At 33.7% G+C, this 13,040-nt stretch overlaps 2 protein-coding genes across 4 annotated transcripts in view; one reads left to right on the forward strand and one right to left on the reverse strand.

Annotated features, from left to right (window-relative positions):
* Window positions 1-13,040, forward strand: part of LOC139109576 (pre-piRNA 3'-exonuclease trimmer) — a 140,736-nt gene that overhangs the window by 45,180 nt on the left and 82,516 nt on the right. The window contains exons 5-6 of the mRNA XM_070668730.1: window positions 6,387-6,662; window positions 6,816-6,859. The gene's annotated coding sequence lies outside the window, so the exon portion shown is untranslated. The remainder of the gene's footprint in view (window positions 1-6,386; window positions 6,663-6,815; window positions 6,860-13,040) is intronic.
* The window catches only part of LOC139109577 (carboxypeptidase N subunit 2), an 81,002-nt gene that overhangs the window by 31,670 nt on the left and 36,292 nt on the right, over window positions 1-13,040 (reverse strand). Inside the window, exon 2 of one of the 3 annotated variants that reach the window (XM_070668733.1) lies at window positions 5,131-5,199. The exons of the other annotated variants lie outside the window; for them this stretch is intronic. The gene's annotated coding sequence lies outside the window, so the exon portion shown is untranslated. The remainder of the gene's footprint in view (window positions 1-5,130; window positions 5,200-13,040) is intronic. 3 annotated transcript variants of the gene reach the window in all.

Consider the following 13,040-nt stretch of genomic DNA (forward strand, 5'->3'; position numbering starts at 1 on the left):
TCTTAATAATGCAAAAACATTATAAATGTAAAAAAAAAATTATGCAAAAGATATTTTAAATTTATTATACATATTGTACATATATTATACATTTTTGATCACAAATTTATTACGCAATGTATTTAAAAAAAAAACTTTTATTTTTCTCTTTTATGGGAATTTTTTAAATTAGAAAATTGAATTAAATAATTACTTTGCATATGGTATAAACTTAAGGGAATAATTTATATGCATGTTTTAAAGTTTTATATTATTCAATTTCTATTTTACTTGTCAGTTCTATTGATCCGTGTGTTTGTGCAGGTACCACGTTTGAATTTGTGACACGTAAAAAGTTAGAACACATTTGTATTCAGACATAAAAACAGATATTCAATTGCGTAGTGTATCTAAAAAAAAAAAAAAAAGTAACAGTGCACGAGACTCTTATACACATATTCTTTTTCTCTTTTATTTATTCGCGTCTACAGAAATATCGCAATATTGCAGAAATGTCCAGTTTTGTCGTTAAAAAATTGCCGCAAAGATAAAAATTTGAGAACAAACACAGGAAGTCACTTTAATAGAAATTGTCAGAAGAATGCTTCAATTTAGATTTTTATAAATTTAATATGTACAGAGGAAAATAGGATAATCAATGTTACCATTATAAAAGTACATACAGTATCCTGTATTCTGTCGATAAAGATAGTTATTCGAGATTACATGATCAGACGACATACTTCGAACAGGTCGTTACTCATCTCTTTATGCACGAATATTATCTATTCCCTTTTGTAGAAGAACCAATTAAAATATCTCGCTAAATTAAGAGAGATGAAAGTATCTCAAAGAACAAATACATTATTCGGAAAAAAGCTACAGCGACTCCTTTCTTTAAGGACAAAGGTAAAGCTCCCGCCGCGCGACGCTGCATATTCAAACATTATTACGGAACGTCGTTTATTATCTGGTGCTTATTTACTCTTAAAATTTTTTAAAGTATAATGAATACGTATATATCTTTTTTCCCGCAATTTATTCCTACTCTGCGTTTTAATGTGCCCGAGTGGAAATTTATCTAGCTAATCTAATTATGCAGCTGGTGGTTAGATCGCGCAGATTAAATATATTTCTTAATCGGTGACTGTCGTCAAAAAGTGAAGTTGTCATTTAAAAAAATAAAACAAAATCTGTCTAGTATTGGTCGTCTAGTCACTGTCCAGCGCGGACCATATTTGTAAATACAAGATATCTAGACGTTTTTTTACCGCTTATTTACTGTTGTGGGTTGACCTTACGCAACTCTCGCTCGACTGCCGAAATCGCCGGGCAAACCGGTTCTTGCCGTCTGCTGTCCGCGCGTCCTCCACCTTGCTAACTTGAAATGCGAGAACCTGCCGACCAGATGTAAACACACGCATGTACTCATACTACCGCGGCGAGAACTGGTTTGCCTGGCGAATTCGGTAGTCGAGCACGTGTTAGAAGATAGGTCGGAACGCGCAGTAGACTCGTACGCGACGAAAAACGTGATGAACCACGAATTTGCTAGGTAATTATTAGGTAACAGTAAGAATCAATTTCCACTTGGATGTGGAAATATATCGGTGCAACGACGGTACCGACATACGCGAATTAACGAAAACACATTCATAAGATTATAAATTAGATTAATAAATCGTAAACGCGTGTGTACACGCAGGCACATATTTTAGCTTCCTGGAACACTTTATGAAATTTACTGCAATATTAACACAGTCGTATTTATGTCGGCACTTGTAGATAGAACGTCATAGTAATTTAAGTTACCACATCTTGGATCTATGTTAATCCGCCTTTACACCGTCGAATCGTACTAAGACCGTATACATCGCGCACTGTGTCCTAATTAGTCTTAAATTGACTGTCGTGGCACCGTCGTGTATATATATCCTATGCTAATCTAGAATTAATGTGCCTGCTTAATGGGCTCTCTCTAGATCCGTTTTGAACAAATATTATCTCTAAATATCTCATCATAGCCACGTTTCTGTAAACGTGAATTGACTAAATGAAAAAAATAAGAACCATACTATTAAATTAATTAAAATGACTTGTGTATTAATTGTGCACAGATAATTATGTAGTAAATATAATTAAATAAATTTTAATTAATTGTTAATAATATACTACGTGCATTAAATAATCACGTTAGATTTAATAATATATATAGCTTGTGCAGCGGCACGTATCTTCGTGTCAATCAATTTAATTTTTGAAATATTATTTACGCGAACAAATCGCGTGTATTAAGCTTTCAACCCAATCAGTGATTGGCAATTACTCTACATAAAAAAAAGTAGAAGTAATATTTTGTTTTGTTATTAATGAATAAAGTTAAATCTGCCTGGTGGCAGATCAATACGCGGCAGTTTACGTCGCTCCAAGAAAGTGCAGGACAATCGAAACTTTGTTCGAACAGTTTCGCAACTTTCGATGCTTTGATATCTATGAGCAATATGTCTCCTCGTGAACTAAAACCGATTCGATTCTACGCGACCCATTGTCTTAGAGAGTTTTGTCAGAGTTTTCCCATTTTACGAGCATCTCTTGAAAGAAAATAGCAGCTGTTGCAATTTGAAATATGCAATTTATAACATTTGTATTACGGCTTATATTACAACGTGTAATACCGCCACCACGCCGTAAATACGTATTTTAATAAAAATTTTTAACAAATACGCGATATGTGTATAGAATATATAGAATATATTAATGCAGAAAGAAAAAAGAAAAAGAAAGAAGAAAAGAGAAAAGACGTAGAGAAGCCGTATAATGTGATGTAACAAAAGACGTGTTTCCCGCGTAAGTTCCTTTCAGTAATTCGATCTTGGCGTTGTTCACGGAGCACGCTGTTCATCCATTAATTTCGCCACGTATATTCCGTGGGACTGCAACTCTGCGAAATATATTTCACGTCAGTTCGCATATACACTTGGGACGGTCATAGCGGATTCAGAGAGTTGCAACTCCAACGGGTTTACGCGGACAAATGCAATTGTAATAAAATCTCCGCGACCGCTGGCCGACAGTGTGATGAACTCGCCCTCGATTATTGTTTCTAGAATTTCATTCATTACGTATGACAATACTGTCCACCAATTCGCGATATCAAAGTACGTGTATTCGATGTTCCACTGCAATTCCTCCCTTCGATTAACGTTAGTTAATTAACATGGCGTTTAACGTGAAATCACGTTACGCGCTTTGAATGCACGAGATCTGTACACGGTGTAGTTTGTAAATGGACACAAATTCAGAAACGGATGATTTATCGTGCTTACTTGCGAGCATGGCGCACAACATTTTGTAAAACAAAAATCCCTGAAAAAGAACAGATGACGTATAGACGAACAATTTTTTTTTATAATTATAAAAATTCCATGTAAAACAAAAGAATTGCGAGCCGAACGCTGTTCGATTTTGCGTAGAATTTCCAATCGTGAAAGAGTTTGGCGAGAATCTTTTTTTTCTTTTTTTATTGTTTTCGTGCCCGGCGCTGGAAATAAAAAAAGCATCTCGGTGCTTCATACGCGAAATTAAATTTTTTCTAAAGCAACACGTAGATAACGAAGAATTCCAGCAGTAGTTGCGTATTTACGTTTATAAATCTTTCGCGTAAACAGCGATTGCAACACGATTTTATATGCACGCATTGCGCTTTCATTATACTTTTAATATTCTTGTTCTTATTGTAATTCAAAAATATTCATAAAATTCCGCTTGTAACTTTTGCGATTCAACCAACATTACTTTCACGGCGCAACTAGTTGGAGTTTACTTGTTGTCCATCTGCATCTAATTAAAATTGTCATCAAAAACAAGTGCAATTTAAAAGAACTACGTTATACGGCCGGAAAAAGTGAACAAAATAATGCCTTATTCTGAGATTATTATTAACTAAAATTAAATTAAATTAAACTAAATAAACACTATTAATCTAAATGCTCAGTAAATTTTTTTTTATTATTGTTAGAACAAATTAGTTATCTAAAATTTTTTGCAAACAATCCGTTATTAATATTTACGAAGAAATTTTTGTATGTATACTTATACTACATTTTTTTTACAATTTTATTTTGTTTCTCCAACTCTTGGACCATGAAAGTGCACTCGTCTACCGATAGAGAAATAGATGTACAAAATGCCATTTTAGACCGTTCCCAGAAGATTTAATTTTCTAGTTCGACGGATCGATATCTCTGTATTCTTTTATTTTACTAGTCTTTTAAATCGTATTTTGAGGATCGAGTAACAGAGAGGAAAAAGACACGTACGTATATGAATAATAGGAAGCTTATTCCTCTTTGTGCTCTTGTGCAGTTTGAATTATCTCGAATACTGAACAAACTGTTGGAAATGTACGTAATCTGAGGTACAAATTATTCCTTCCCATTTATTTATTTTACTGAGATGTGTATTTAAACCAACTACTTATATATATATATATATATATATATATATATATATATATATATATATATATATATATATATATACATACATTACGACTAATTATCATATTTTGCAAACGCGTATATCATCGCAAATAAAATTTACAAGTTGCAGAAGCCGCACCCTTTGTCACGCATTACAACCGTAATTCCTTCATTATGTGTAAAACGTGCGGAAATATACGTTTGTGTGCTACTTTTCTTAAATTAGATGAAATAATTATGCAAAATGGAAATTGTCTGTTTAAAAGTATTTTAAATTTCTTTATAACATATTTGCAATAGTTTCGTTAATTATCGTTCTAATAGACTTGTAAGACACAAAAAGAAAAAGAGAATTAGCATAGGTCGGTGCAATCGATTGCAATTAATAATAATAATGCCCCTATATATAATTTACAATATTGAAAATGAGAAATTCTAATCATATGTATAGATCTAATTACGTTATTCCGTAATCCACTGGGAAACTATATTTTAAGTGGTTTATATATTATCGTATTTCAATCCAAATCCATTATAATCGATGTGTGAACTAGTTTCCGAATATTCATAATTCTTTCCGCATATGTAAAACAAAAATGCAACAATGCCTATCCCGTACAAATTTGCTATAGCATATTATTTTGTTTTACGTGGCGAAATATTTACTCACCGGATGTTGTTGCGGGCGTTTCTCATTTAATGGAATTTTGCCAGTTGAAGCTTACATTCTGGTACGTACCTGCAATGAAAAAAAATTGCACAAATGAAACTAACAAATGTACAATACAATAATACGACACGCATCATTTAGATGTGTCAGTTCAATAGTTGATACAAAAAAAAATACAGTGCGACTGCAAATTGTGTGTCAGGAATTATAAAATTTTTAGAGGTAAAAATTATTCAGACTATTTATGTCGTACGATATTTTTACGCAATTACCTATAATTGCCAAGTATCTCATAAAATAATTTTTAATTATTTCCAATTTATGTCTATTTTATTTAAACTAGATATCGTAAGGCGCGTACTTTGGCGGCGCGCTTTACTTACTCTTGCTTCTTCTACGTTAAAGACATAACTGTTTTATATTTAATTATTTCAGCAACAAAATAATAGATGTACACTGAAAGGCAAATGTAACGTGATTTCTCTCTTTACATCCCCTCCCTCGGCCGCCGATGAGGTAGTGGGAGTAGTGGTAGTAGTAGTAGAGCGCGCTCCCCTCATTCCCTTACGACCGGCGCTCCGAGGCATATGTACGCGCTCTCCTCGTGTGAGATTCGACGCACACCACGGTAAGATCACGTAGGTTAGCCACCGTTGTCGAAGTAAGTGCCGTATCTGCCTTTCAGTGTACATACATACGTATTATACATAATACTTTAAGCACCTTTCGTTCCTTTAACTGTAATTTAAGTATCAATCATTACGGACACGACCAATATTCGATCTAATTGATAATGAAATGCCGCAACAAATCCATTCGTTACAGATTCACGATGTATTAAAATAATGTTCGATATAATATTCGGTTGCCAAGTTATTTGATACCGGGTTAACCTGTTAGGAGAAAGATACGTAGTACGTAAAGTCGAGCGCGCGAGGTGTGTATACAAATCTCACCTTGTGCGCGGTGGAAGCACATCGCATTCCTTAGTCGGATGAGTCGCATTACATACAGAGCGGAAGTTCGTACGCACGTGGTTCTAAAGTAACTATCTTTCTCTCCAATGTAATAATACACATTCGGACGTTAATATCACAGATACATAGACGTGATCGATGTTCACACGATCGCATTGTGCTCGATGATCGGCTACGCAGCTAGCATCGCGAACGGGTCTTTACACGCGTTATAAAATAATTGTATTTTATATATTCTTACTTGACTATTTTTTAACCAAAACTTATATTATGTTTCAGATTCAGAGGAGAAGCCAAACGTGTTCTCGCTGCCGTTGCTTAGTGAACGAACTGTAGCCGATTTGTCTGAAACGTTCGTCGCGGATACCGTATACAAGTAATCCGGTGTTCGAATTTTATTATATATATTTTTAAAACGGGAATGCCGTCGGAGTCGCGCGAATAATTTTTATTAACAATCCGCGAGTGTCGCGAGTGACCTGTGAAGATGTGATCTGAGTGCTGAGAGGAGGAGCAGGCCCGGGGGGCATCATACATCGGCGGAGCAACTCTTAGGTGAGAGTTAATTCTCTTTTTAAATTTGTTATTTTATTAACTTAATTTTTTTTTTTTATTAAAGAATTAAATACATGCGCGTAATTTTTTTTTTGTTTAAACATTAACTATATTCATCACGTTACATTAATATTGTTTAATTTTATGTTACAGTCACCGGCCGAAATTTACAACTCCGCTGTGGCTCATGCAGACTGGTAAGTCGCATAATTTTTTTTTCATAGTTTGAAATCGGGTTTCTTGAAAATTGCGCCACAGAACGAGGCCGTTTTCGTTGCATTTGATACCAAGCGAAAATATGTCCTTTACAAACAGTTCGTACGAATATCTTGAATGACGATATTTAAAGTGATTACATACAGATATCAGTTTTTGCTCACGATTATATATAAGTACAACTTTTTTTTGAAGTACATGAGAGATTTGAGGTCTTTGAATTAAAATATCGTATATTTTAAGACCTTGCCACTTTACAATTAAGTGAACCGTATTTCTCTTTCAAAAAGCATCGAGCAACAAGGTCTTGCTTTCATCAGAAGTTGATTCTTGATGATGCCGTTAGTCGAATGTTCGTTATAATTCGTACACTATTCCTTTATAATCATTCGCAAAGAGATAGATCAAAGGAAAATGTTCATTTAAGCTTTCAATATCAAACTGACGTAAAATATTACCGCGTTGCTAGGTCGTATTTTTTTAATGATGTCTCTATCTCTCTATATCGGGAAAAATAATCATATACAACGCGTCAAAGTAATAAAATATATAAAATAACAAAATTTGTTTCTAATTTAAAATCTACAATATTTAAAAAGAAATTAATTTTATTAGGCTGTATTTATTAAATACGTTATATTATTTGGACTTCAATTTTTTAAATTGTATAAAAGTTTAGATTGAATAAGAAACTTTTTTATATTATAATAAAATATTTCGTATAATTTCTCCATTTCTAAATGTACGAAATTGCACTTTTGATTTTACGCTAATACGCAATTTATATTGTGCTGTATCTCCCGCGTGAACTGTAATTGCACAGGGTTATAGAGAGACTGTAGCGAATTCATATCTCATCGTGAAACGCCGAGAGACGCTAATAACAATCAACCATTTGTCCGAAGCGAATCTCGGTAGTAGCAACCATCTAATTGAAATTGGATGTACATTATTCCGGAATATCACGAAATCTGCACTTTGGTATTTATGTCGAAATCAATGACAACACTTACGCGTACATACTCTTCTGTGTATTCAACAAATGTTGCATCTGTTTAAATTATAACCACTTAAATTAATTCTTTCTTTTTTAATTTACTTTTATTATTCTAATTAAAGTTTTAAATTAATAAATCTTTCTATTCCTGTCTTAAAAAAATTTTTAACGATGCTGATTAGTTCTTTAATTGTCAGTGTGCTTATTTCGTACCGCGAAAGTAAACGTTAGTTTAATTTTTATATTTTGTAAATTTGAATTACAAGCTATTATCTTTCCAATTTATTATTAGAAATAAATATAAACCGGAATTTATATTAATATTTTATATTAGAATACAAAAATTGCAAATAACGCTAGAATTGAAACATTCTATTTTGAAAAGGCAGATGCTATTGCATTATTCATACAGAATTACATTTTATTTCTCCAATTGTAGGTAACATCGTGATTAAAACTACTTTCATCTCCCGTTTTACATATTATCACATTTACACTTTAATGTCGCTTGATAGCGTAGAATTTCTTGTTATGCTTTTACGCGTTGAACCCTGCGGTTCTAATTATTCATACATCAAGATGTATTGCGGTGAAAACTGCATTGAAATATACGTCTATATTTTATTTTCGTGTCACAATATCAAAGGGAAGAATCTGCGAAGACTTCCCAAAGAACCTTCGATTGATTCCGAGTCTTTGAAGTTTCGTGAAAAAGAAAATTCAATTCGGGCATGCTATTCCTCTCCGGTGGTACATTATTTTAAAATATTATTTTCTCTGCGAATTTAAATAGACGTTCTTTAAAGGCCGGCACTCGAATTTCATATTCCGTGAAATAAAAGTGTTTACGGAAATTTTCAGTTATATACGTTCACGCTCTAATTGCCATAAGCATACAAATGCTACAAAATCGGGAAACCTACGTGATATATCTTTCAAAACGGTCGGACTAAATGCAGTCCCTGTTCCGTGCAAGCAAGTCGCGTTGCGTCGCAAAATTATTGCCAGACATTATTTCTTGTAAACAACCTTGCGCCGACACGAGTAATAATTCCTCCGCGTTATGCACACATTTTATAAAATTGAAGTGTAACAATTGCAACAAATATCTATCCAATACAACCGTATTTTAATTAATAAAATTAAAAATCAACAAAAATTATAACTGTTTCATTTTTTACAAAAGTTTTATAATTATTATATATAACATTACTCTACTTATAGTTAATATTTATCTTTAATAAATTCGTTCTTTCAATTAGTTATCAGAGTTAACAGGAATTTTTTTTTAATACGTAAAAATATAGAATATTAATATGAATAAAAAGACCAACGTTAGAATTCGAGAACAATTATTGATAACGAGATATAGAAAGCTAAATTACGCAAGGCATTGTGAAATACAACAAACGTATTTTGATAATTATGACACGTGAAATAAATCTCAAGGGACCTCGTTGAAACTGTCTACTTTAGACGGGCCATTGCACAGACAATGTTTGATAACGCGAATTGAAAAGTAGCTCGTAACAATCCAGCTGCACGAAACTGGCAGAGTCTGCTCGGGGTTAGAACGAAATAGGGCATCGGCTGCCATAAAGGGTTATATTGAAACGACGGTACGGAACACCTGTAGCACTAACCTTTCGCCCCGCGGCCACATTCATGCCTTGCTTTCCCTTCTGGGTCAGCAGTGCTCTCACGTATCGATGAGAAAAACGTGCACGCTCCATGAAACGGCATTTCGAATCCGAAGGTGTCAGCTTTACGTAGTATGAGTCTGCTTTACGGAGCCACAGAGTTTCAGTAGTAGTACGTGTTTCAAGTAGGACACAAGTGGAACGGAGCTTGTTGGCTTCGATTGTAGGTATTAAACAGGGGGCACGCTCACGTGAATAAATTTCAACGATAATATTGAATAACGTTTGTCAGGTTCGTTCCGACTCTTTTGCAATTTAGTGGCGAAAAAGAAGTAGGGTACGTGCGGGTCTCTTTTTCAATCAGACAGCTATGTGTCAAGAGCCGATAATACAAACGGTTTTTTTTTTTTTTCAATTTCAAGCGCGTTTAAAGAATAAATTTTTGTTCTTTGAAATTTACAGAAGTGGCATGACTAGTTACAAAATATATTTGGGTTTGTTTGCGCTTTAGACATTAGTAATGCGTTCAATAATAATAATTGAAAAAAATATGCTGGCGAAAAACATACTTTCTTCGGTAAAAACTGAAAATAATTCAATAATTTTAAAGCGAGTTTCAGCACAAAATTACTCAGCACTTATCTTAGAGAGTCATTTCGCGGATTTCAATCTCGGCGAAAAAGTTACAGAAATCCACAAGATGATTGGTCTTAGCAACTTTATGTAATATCACGCTTTAAAAGACAGCTCGCGGAAATGCAAGATAAGTCGATTCAGTCGCTACGGGTTACGAGGAGAAAAGTCTTTTCACGGGTATCAAGAAAAATTGCGACGAGTTTCGTTCGACGAGACGAGAGTAAAAATAAATTTATCTAAAAAAACATTTGTATAATTTTCGCGGTTGCCGTCGCGAATAAAAAACTGTTGCATTATTCGTACGATAAGATTACTATCTCACAATAGCTAATTAAGACAATGGATTATAGATTATTATCTCGCGGTGATAGTTTACAGGAAAAAATAATATTTATCGTAAGACGTTTCAAAGTATGTAGTATGAATATATATTCTCTAGTGATTTCGAATCGATCATAGGGCATTTCGTTTGAAGAATAGTAACGTGTTCCCATAAGCGCATCCTCGTAGGCGGGCAGCATATCAAAAAGACCGTGTAATATGACATAGATAAGACGAGCTATTGATGTTACGATCAAAATTCTGAAATCGAAGCTTTACCCAATATTTCAGTCAAAAGAATTTTCTGACGTAAAACCTACAGCAATCATTTATTCTTGGTTCTTTTGAATTTTTATATTTTGACTATCGGAGCTCCGGATAGCCGATAAATAATTATATTTCAGAAAAAAAGTCGTTGTACATTAACTTGTAATTTTTCCGTTCCATTTATATATTTTTATAATATATCGGTTACGTGATTTTCTATTAAAAAGTAATTCCTCCCATGGGTAACTACTTCACCGCGGTGGATGGGTTCGTTATCCCGAGGGTGTTAGAAAGACGAATTAAAATTGTGTAAAAATTCTTTTTTTTTTTTTTAATGGTGAACATTATTTTGAGCGCTTTTGTAATTTAAATTTTATATTTGTACGTTGCGGTATTATCGTACCTACGATGTTATATAACTTCGTTCCTGTGCATTAGATCCGCGAGTGAGAAATTTTTTTGTTAACGTTATAAGAAGCATTATTTATTGAAATAAAAATTCGCGTATAATACATTTTATTACTAACATTAATTATTACATTAATTAATTATATATTATTTGATATAAATAATAGGAACCTAAACTGTTTTGACCTTTTTTTAGACTTGTTTTAAATTTTATTTTACATTATTTCATTTAAATGCATCCCATTGCGTGTATGATCTCACGTATTCGGAAGCTTAATCACATCAGAACAAAGGGTCGCTATCTTACACGGTAATTTCTGAGCAACATGTTTCGTGCAAGTCTGTGTGATTGTAGTGGTAGGTCTTCCGGGTCTTTCTCCGCCAGCCGGGAAAATCACGCGGGCGACGTGAAGTAATGCGATTTTGGCGAACAAGAGATCCGATGTAGTAGAAGTAGCTTTTCGCGATTCCGGATTCTCGTGGGAGTCCAAGAATTTATAAGAGACTGCAAGTCGAATAAATCGTATCGAAACGAGAAAGTAGAAATGTATTGCCTAGTTTTCAACAAATACATTGTTCGACGCGCGGAAGAAACTGGTCGGATTGTAATACATTATATAGATTGAAAGAACGAATTTTAAAAGATAATTAAATTCTATTATCCAATGAACTAATGTCAAGAAATTATATTTTTATTTTAAAGAAGTTGTAGTTGTAATTAATACTTTTGCGCGTTCTCAAAGTGAAACATGTTCGTCACGGTAACAGGACGTTCAGGCAATTAACGTTACGACGTAGAAATTAATGCACTCGAATATAACTCTTATATTGCTAGTAAAAATATATGTACAAATAACGCGAGAAAAATTGTAGATTTATAAAAAGAAAAAAAAATTCTAAGACACGGTGAATATCATTTATAAGCATTCATTTTTACTTCAAGTATTTCTAAAGCTTTATGCTTTTAATTATAGTTATATTTTTAACGAAAGAGAAATGCGCGGCGTTTCATAGCTATCTCTTAATATGAAGGGAACTTTCGCAAAGTTTTAATTGAATGTAATACAAGAAGTAAAGTCAAGTCTCGGTTAACTGGCTTTTCATCTGTACATAAGATGAAGTTACAGAAATTGGCAAGTCCAATCTGCATACGTAGTAAACCGCAGCGAGTAAAACTTCCGTCATACATTTATTGCACTCAACTTATGATCGTGACAAATTACTTAATGCAATTTTCCGAATATGATTTCCACTAACTTTAAGTTTATTAAAAAACTATCTAAATGTTGCGTTTATTTTTTTTTTTTTTTTTTAATAAATAAATACCTTCTATGCGTTTTATCAAAAGAAATGTAACTTTGTTAATTAAAACGTCAAAAAGTTACAATTTTGATCTGGAATATGTACAATGACTTTAAATCGTAAACTCATTTAGGGGAGGGAAAAGTATTATACACTTAGTGCGAAACTCTGATCGGCTACATCGGATGAAAATCCTGCTAGATTTTCGTATCCTCTGATGTATACCAATGCGCTTCTAAATCCTTGGATCGCAGCACGGTTGGAAGCATAAACGGGATGTAGTTTGATAGCGGACAAAGCACCGGAACGTGGTACGAAACTATAATAGGTCGCACCCTGAATGACGGATACTATCGGTGATTCTATTCTTCTTCGCTATGCTTAGTCGTAATACCGTTAATATAACGTTAAACGCTACGCGTACTAGTACGGATTTTCTAACGAGGTTTTAGTAAAGTAAACTGGCGGCAAAGTGCACATTTATATAACATTACGGTTTTCATGCGACCAGCATATTTCGGGATAATTGCTTTAGTTAATTGATTCTGTCCGCCGTGACGTCGGATTTGACGACGAAGAAGGAAGGCGATG

This window comes from Cardiocondyla obscurior, linkage group LG18 (genome assembly GCF_019399895.1).
Source record: "Cardiocondyla obscurior isolate alpha-2009 linkage group LG18, Cobs3.1, whole genome shotgun sequence".
In the NCBI taxonomy this organism is placed as follows: domain Eukaryota; kingdom Metazoa; phylum Arthropoda; class Insecta; order Hymenoptera; family Formicidae; genus Cardiocondyla; species Cardiocondyla obscurior.